This window comes from Oncorhynchus nerka, linkage group LG10, assembly GCF_034236695.1.
Source record: "Oncorhynchus nerka isolate Pitt River linkage group LG10, Oner_Uvic_2.0, whole genome shotgun sequence".
In the NCBI taxonomy this organism is placed as follows: Eukaryota; Metazoa; Chordata; class Actinopteri; order Salmoniformes; family Salmonidae; genus Oncorhynchus; species Oncorhynchus nerka.
The window spans coordinates 78,127,165-78,134,835 of record NC_088405.1 but is presented as its reverse complement, the minus strand read 5'-3'; positions in this window follow the sequence as shown (position 1 = coordinate 78,134,835).

Here is a 7,671-nt window from a genome sequence, read left to right as displayed (position 1 = left end):
CTGCCAGTATGTTCCTATGATGGACATAGGCAAAGGTTAAGTTTAGGGGATATTTTTATGTTGCTCTCACCTGTGAGTTGGAAGTGGCCCCGTGACTGGCCTGCCTTGTTGGCCACCAAGCAGGTGTATTTCCCACAGTCAGCCTTGGTCAGGTTGTTCACCTGTAAGGTTTGGTTTCTCTCACCCAATAACAATCTGGAATCCGTGAGGAAGGGCTGGTCATCCTTCAGCCACCAATAGGAGAGGTTTGACCCCTTGACCTCACAGGTCATTGTTAGCAGCGCGTGGGAGAAGTTTACGCTGATGTGCAGGGTGGAGGGAGGAGCTAAAGAGACCAAAACATTCATCAGTTGTGAATCTCTGAATTTGAATCCAATAGGTAATGTGTCTGACTTGTTTTACTCTGGCAAACTTTTGTGACTTCCATTATATGGACATGTGCTCCCCATGAATACAGTCTTGGATTTATCTATTAGTGATTTCCATATATCTATGTATGGATTTCCACTGAATCTGAAGCACAGTTGGCATTACTGTGTAGAAAGACAGACAGGTAAAAATGGGTTAGGGTAATATGCTGTACTTACAAATGATTGACAGTGATATATTTAATGAGACCATAGTGTTATTCTTATAAATCACTCTTTCTTCATAGACACCTTCATCCTCTGCCCTCACTGAGTATATAACAAAGGTTTTATTGTGGGAAAGGAAGTGTGCAGTGCCATTGCATGCAGGGAATATGTTGGTGATGTTCCCATCCATTTTATGGAGAATACAGAGTGTCTGGGAGTTTCCACTTTTGTGACGCCATTCCACTGTTTTGATTAGTTTCAAAGGTATACTGGATCCAGAAAACTGTATGGGTTTGTTTAATATAGCCCATATACCTTCTCCTGGGACTTCAGGCCTGCCTGTAAGAGAGAGGAAGAGTGAGAGACTTACATCATGGCCATGTTAGCACAGCCTAGCTATAGAGCAATACAAAATCTACTTTACATATTTCTGAGCACCTCCAAGAAGTATGATACCTACTAATGGTCTAGTTACTTGAGACAGAAACAACCTTGGGGAGGTTTGTCGGAAAGGATGGGAGTGCGTAATACGCTATAGTCTAGCAATCCAAAATGTGCATGTTCTGGTCATGTCGGGGACAACTGTAGCATTTTTGCAAACTCTAACCCTTGTTCTAAACTTAACTCAATTCACCTAACCTTTGTCTTTAAAAAAAAAACATTTAGGGGTGGATCAGCTTTAATATTGTGGAAAGATTGTTGCTTCCATCAATGTAATTGTCTGCATCATTTCCAATACCCCATATATTTTGGGGGTAAATATACAGTATATCACAAAAGTGAGTACACCCCTCACATTTTTGTAAATATTTGAGTATATCTTTTCATGTAACAATACTGAAGAAATTACACTTTGCTACAATGTAAAATAGTGAGTGTACAGCTTCTATAACAGTGTAAATTTTCTGTTCCCTCAAAATAACTCAACACACAGCCATTAATGTCTAAACCACTGGCCACAAAAGTGAGTACACCCCTAAGTGAAAATGTACAAATTGGGCCCAATTAGCCATTTTCCCTCCCCGGTGTCATGTGACTCGTTAGTGTTAAGGTCTCAGGTGTGAATGGGGAGCAGGTGTGTTAAATTAATTTACAAAATCTTCCTTTTTTTTATAATGTTATCAAAAAATGTTTGTTTTTTTATCAATTAGTATATTTGAGTTTAACCACAATATTTGTTGTATTATTTGTTCTATCTCAGGTGGATTAAACTGACATTGCAACCAACTTTCTAAAGCTTGTTTTAAAAAATAACGATATTTTGGAGATTATTTTGTTTTCAAACAACCGAAAGTGAGCAGCTGTAATCTGAATAAAGGGAAAAGGGCCATTCTGGAATCAAATTTATCAACCCATGGAGGTCTGGATTTGGAGTCACACTCAAAATTAAAGTGGAAAACCACACTACAGGCTGATCCAACTTTGATGTAATGTCCTTAAAACAAGTCAAAATGAGGCTCAGTAGTGTGTGTGGCCTCCACGTGCCTGTATGACCTCCCTACAACGCCTGGGCATGCTCCTGATGAGGTGGCGGATGGTCTCCTGAGGGATCTCCTCCCAGACCTGGACTAAAGCATCCGCCAACTCCTGGACAGTCTGTGGTTTAACGTGGCGTTGGTGGATGGAGCGAGACATGATGTCCCAGATGTGCTCAATTGGATTCAGGTCTGGGTAACGGGCGGGCCAGTCCATAGTATCAATGCCTCTTGCAGGAACTGCTGACACACTCCAGCCACATGAGGTCTAGCATTGTCTTGCATTAGGAGGAACCCAGGGCCAACCGCACCAGCATATGGTCTCACAAGGGGTCTGAGGATCTCATCTCGGTAGCTAATGGCAGTCAGGCTACCTCTGGCGAGTACATGGAGGGCTGTGCGGCCCCCCAAAGAAATGCCACCCCACACTGTGATTGACCCACCGCCAAACCGGTCATGCTGGAGGATGTTGCAGGCAGCAGAACGTTCTCCACGGCGTCTCCAGACTCTGTCACGTCTGTCACATGTGTTCAGTGTGAACCTGCTTTCATCTGTGAAGAGCACAGGGCGCCAGTGGCGAATTTGCCAATCTTGGTGTTCTCTGGCAAATGCCAAACATCCTGCACGGTGTTGGGCTGTAAGCACAACCCCCACCTGTGGACGTCGGGCCCTCATACCACCCTCATGGAGTCTGTTTCTGACCGTTTGAGCAGACACATGCACATTTGTGGCCTGCTGGAGGTCATTTTGCAGGGCTCTGGCAGTGCTCCTCCTGCTCCTCCTTGCACAAAGGCGGAGGTAGTGGTCCTGCTGCTGGGTTGTTGCCCTCCTACGGCCTCCTCCACGTCTCCTGATGTACTGGCCTGTCTCCTGGTAGCGCCTCCATGCTCTGGACACTACGCTGACAGACACAGCAAACCTTCTTGCCACAGCTCGCATTGATGTGCCATCCTGGATGAGCTGCACTACCTGAGCCACTTGTGTGGGTTGTAGACTCCGTCTCATGCTACCACTAGAGTGAAAGCACCGCCAGCATTCAAAAGTGACCAAAACATCAGCCAGGAAGCATAGGAACTGAGAAGTGGTCTGTGGTCACCACCTGCAGAACCACTCCTTTATGTCTTGCTAATTGCCTATAATTTCCACCTGTTGTCTATTCCATTTGCACAACAGCATGTGAAATGTATTGTCAATCAGTGTTGCTTCCTAAGTGGACAGTTTGATTTCACAAAAGTGTGATTGACTTGGAGTTACATTGTGTTGTTTAAGTGTTCCCTTTATTTTTTGAGCAGTGTATAATTAGGCCCTTTTAATTTTGTCTGGCTTGCCATTCCAAATAAAAATTGAATATTTTTTGTTCATATAATTTAAAAAGCAGGTCACTAGGTTTAAGCAAAATCATAAGTAAATAGGTCAACTGTGATATGACTAAAGATCAGGGTGATTTTTCCACAAATAGACAGGTATTTTCCTTTTCATGGTAGCAAATCTATTTTTTTTAAATGTAGGTAAGATCATGTCTTTCTTTCGGAATTTGTATACAGAGTATGTCCACATCCCCGTCAGAACATTTAATTAACTACACGGTAATGTAAAAGTGGCATTTTTTTGTGATCCAATACATAATATACTAGACTTATCATAATTTGGTTTTAATCCAGAGAGGTTAGCAAAAATATCTAGATCCTCTATGAGGCTGTGGAGGGGTTCTAATTGTGGTTTAAAAAGAAAACATGAATCAGTGTAAAATGACAGCTTTGTTTTTAAACCACGGATTTCTAATCCCTTAATATTATTGTTGGACCTTAATATTATTGTTGGAAATAATAAATAGATATGCCAATAGTGGACAACCTTGTTTTACTCCTCTTGACAGTTTAAAACTTTCTGAGATGTAGCCATTACTTACTATTTTACACCTAGGGTGACCTATGCATAACTTGAACCCATTTTATAAGAGATTCTCCAAAATTGAAATATTCTAGGCATTTATAAATAAACTCCAGTCGTACTTTATCAAAAGCCTTTTCAAAATCAGCTATGAAAACATGGCCTTGTGTCCCTGATGTTTCGTAGTATTCTATTGTTTCCAGTACTTGTCTTATATTATCTCCAATGTATCGTCCGTGTAAAAAGCCTGAATAATATCTAACAACACCTTTTTAATTATATGCTCCTGCCAAGATGTTTGTAACATGGCCGAATGTTCCTGGACGCACTCCTCGACTCCTCTAACCGGGTACCTGCTCCTGCTGACTCCATTGAAGGTGTGTAATTCTGTCAGGATGGTGTATTGGCAACGAAGTCAAGTGCAGGAGAGCAGATTAAAATGAACAGGCGCACTTTTATTATAGTTCCAAGAAACGAGAGCACTACATGAAACAAACGCGCTCAAAAAATGGAACATAAAAGTAGACCGCGTAAACTAACACCACCTAACATGAAAACAATTACACACAAAACATGATTGGAAACAGAGGGTTAAATACAAGTAGCTTAATTGGGGAAATGAAAACCAGGTGTGTATGGAAACAAGACAAATGTATATACGAAAAATGGAGCGGCGATGGCTAGAAAGCCGGTGACATCGATCGCCGAACGCCGCCCGAACAAGGAGAGGGGCTGATTTCGGCAGAAGTCGTGACAGATCCAAGCATTAAGCTAGAATTTTTGCATCACAACACTGAGGTGTAAGAGGCCTCCAATTTCTTTAAATGGACTTGTTCTTTATATGTACCACTTGGATCACAAAGATCGTACTTTTTGGAGAAATGTCCTCTGGTCTGATGAAACAAAAACAGAACTGTTTGTCCATAATGACTATTGTTATGTTTAGAGGAAAAAAGAGGGAGGCTTGCAAGTTGAAGGACACCATCCCAACCGTGAAGCACGGGGGTGGCAAATCAAATCAAATTTTATTTGTCACATACACATGGTTAGCAGATGTTAATGCGAGTGTAGCGAAATGCTTGTGCTTCTAGTTCCGACAATGCAGTGATAACCAACAAGTAATCTAACTAACAATTCCAAAACTACTGTCTTATACACAGTGTAAGGGGATAAAGAATATGTACATAAGGATATATGAATGAGTGATGGTACAGAGCAGCATACAGTAGATGGTATCGAGTACAGTATATACATATGAGATGAGTATGTAGACAAAGTAAACAAAGTGGCATAGTTAAAGTGGCTAGTGATACATGTATTACATAAGGATGCAGTCGATGATGTAGAGTACAGTATATACGTATGCATATGTGATGAATAATGTAGGGTAAGTAACATTATATAAGGTAGCATTGTTTAAAGTGGCTAGTGATATATTTACATAATTTCCCATCAATTCCCATTATTAAAGTGGCTGGAGTTGGGTCAGTGTCAATGACAGTGTGTTGGCAGCAGCCACTCAATGTTAGTGGTGGCTGTTTAACAGTCTGATGGCCTTGAGATAGAAGCTGTTTTTCAGTCTCTCGGTCCCAGCTTTGATGCACCTGTACTGACCTCGCCTTCTGGATGATAGCGGGGTGAACAGGCAGTGGTTCGGGTGGTTGATGTCCTTGATGATCTTTATTGCCTTCCTGTAACATCGGGTGGTGTAGGTGTCCTGGAGGGCAGGTAGTTTGCCCCCGGTGATGCGTTGTGCAGACCTCACTACCCTCTGGAGAGCCTTACGGTTGAGGGTGGAGCAGTTGCCGTACCAGGCGGTGATACAGCCCGCCAGGATGCTCTCGATTGTGCATCTGTAGAAGTTTGTGAGTGCTATTGGTGACAAGCCAAATTTCTTCAGCCTCCTGAGGTTGAAGAGGCGCTGCTGCGCCTTCTTCACGACGCTGTCAGTGTGAGTGGACCAATTCAGTTTGTCTGTGATGTGTATGCCGAGGAACTTAAAACTTGCTACCCTCTCCACTACTGTTCCATCGATGTGGATAGGGGGGTGTTCCCTCTGCTGTTTCCTGAAGTCCACAATCATCTCCTTAGTTTTGTTGACGTTGAGTGTGAGGTTATTTTCCTGACACCACACTCCGAGGGCCCTCACCTCCTCCCTGTAGGCCGTCTCGTCGTTGTTGGTAATCAAGCCTACCACTGTTGTGTCGTCCGCAAACTTGATGATTGAGTTGGAGGCGTGCGTGGCCACGCAGTCGTGGGTGAACAGGGAGTACAGGAGAGGGCTCAGAACGCACCCTTGTGGGGCCCCCGTGTTGAGGATCAGCGGGGAGGAGATGTTGTTGCCTACCCTCACCACCTGGGGGCGGCCCGTCAGGAAGTCCAGGACCCAGTTGCACAGGGCAGGGTTGAGACCCAGGGCCTTAGGCTTGATGATGAGCTTGGAGGGTACTATGGTGTTGAATGCCGAGCTGTAGTCGATGGAACAGCATTCTCACATAGGTATTCCTCTTGTCCAGGTGGGTTAGGGCAGTGTGCAGTGTGGTTGAGATTGCATCGTCTGTGGACCTATTTGGGCGGTAAGCAAATTGGAGTGGGTCTAGGGTGTCAGGTAGGGTGGAGGTGATATGGTCCTTGACTAGTCTCTCAAAGCACTTCATGATGACGGAAGTGAGTGCTACGGGGCGGTAGTCGTTTAGCTCAGTTACCTTAGCTTTCTTGGGAACAGGAACAATGGTGGCCCTCTTGAAGCATGTGGGAACAGCAGACTGGTATAGGGATTGATTGAATATGTCCGTAAACACACCGGCCAGCTGGTCTGCGCATGCTCTGAGGGCGCGGCTGGGGATGCCGTCTGGGCCTGCAGCCTTGCGAGGGTTAACACGTTTAAATGTCTTACTCACCTCAGCTGCAGTGAAGGAGAGACCGCATGTTTTCGTTGCAGGCCATGTCAGTGGCACTGTATTGTCCTCAAAGCGGGCAAAAAAGTTATTTAGTCTGCCTGGGAGCAAGACATCCTGGTCCGTGACTGGGCTGGGTTTCTTCTTGTAGTCCGTGATTGACTGTAGACCCTGCCACATGCCTCTTGTGTCTGAGCCGTTGAATTGAGATTCTACTTTGTCTCTGTACTGACGCTTAGCTTGTTTAATAGCCTTGCGGAGGGAATAGCTGCACTGTTTGTATTCGGTCATGTTGCCAGACACCTTGCCCTGATTAAAAGCAGTGGTTCGCGCTTTCAGTTTCACGCGAATGCTGCCATCAATCCACGGTTTCTGGTTAGGGAATGTTTTTATCGTTGCTATGGGAACGACATCTTCAACGCACGTTCTAATGAACTCGCACACCGAATCAGCGTATTCGTCAATATTTGTATCTGACGCAATACGAAACATGTCCCAGTCCACGTGATGGAAGCAGTCTTGGAGTGTGGAGTCAGCTTGGTCTGACCAGCGTTGGACAGACCTCAGCGTGGGAGCCTCTTGTTTAAGTTTCTGCCTGTAGGCAGGGATCAACAAAATGGAGTCGTGGTCAGCTTTTCCGAAAGGGGGGCGGGGCAGGGCCTTATATGCGTCGCGGAAGTTAGAGTAACAATGATCCAAGGTTTTACCACCCCTGGTTGCGCAATCGATATGCTGATAAAATTTAGGGAGTCTTGTTTTCAGATTAGCTTTGTTAAAATCCCCAGCTACAATGAACGCAGCCTCCGGATAAATGGTTTCCAGTTTGCAAAGAGT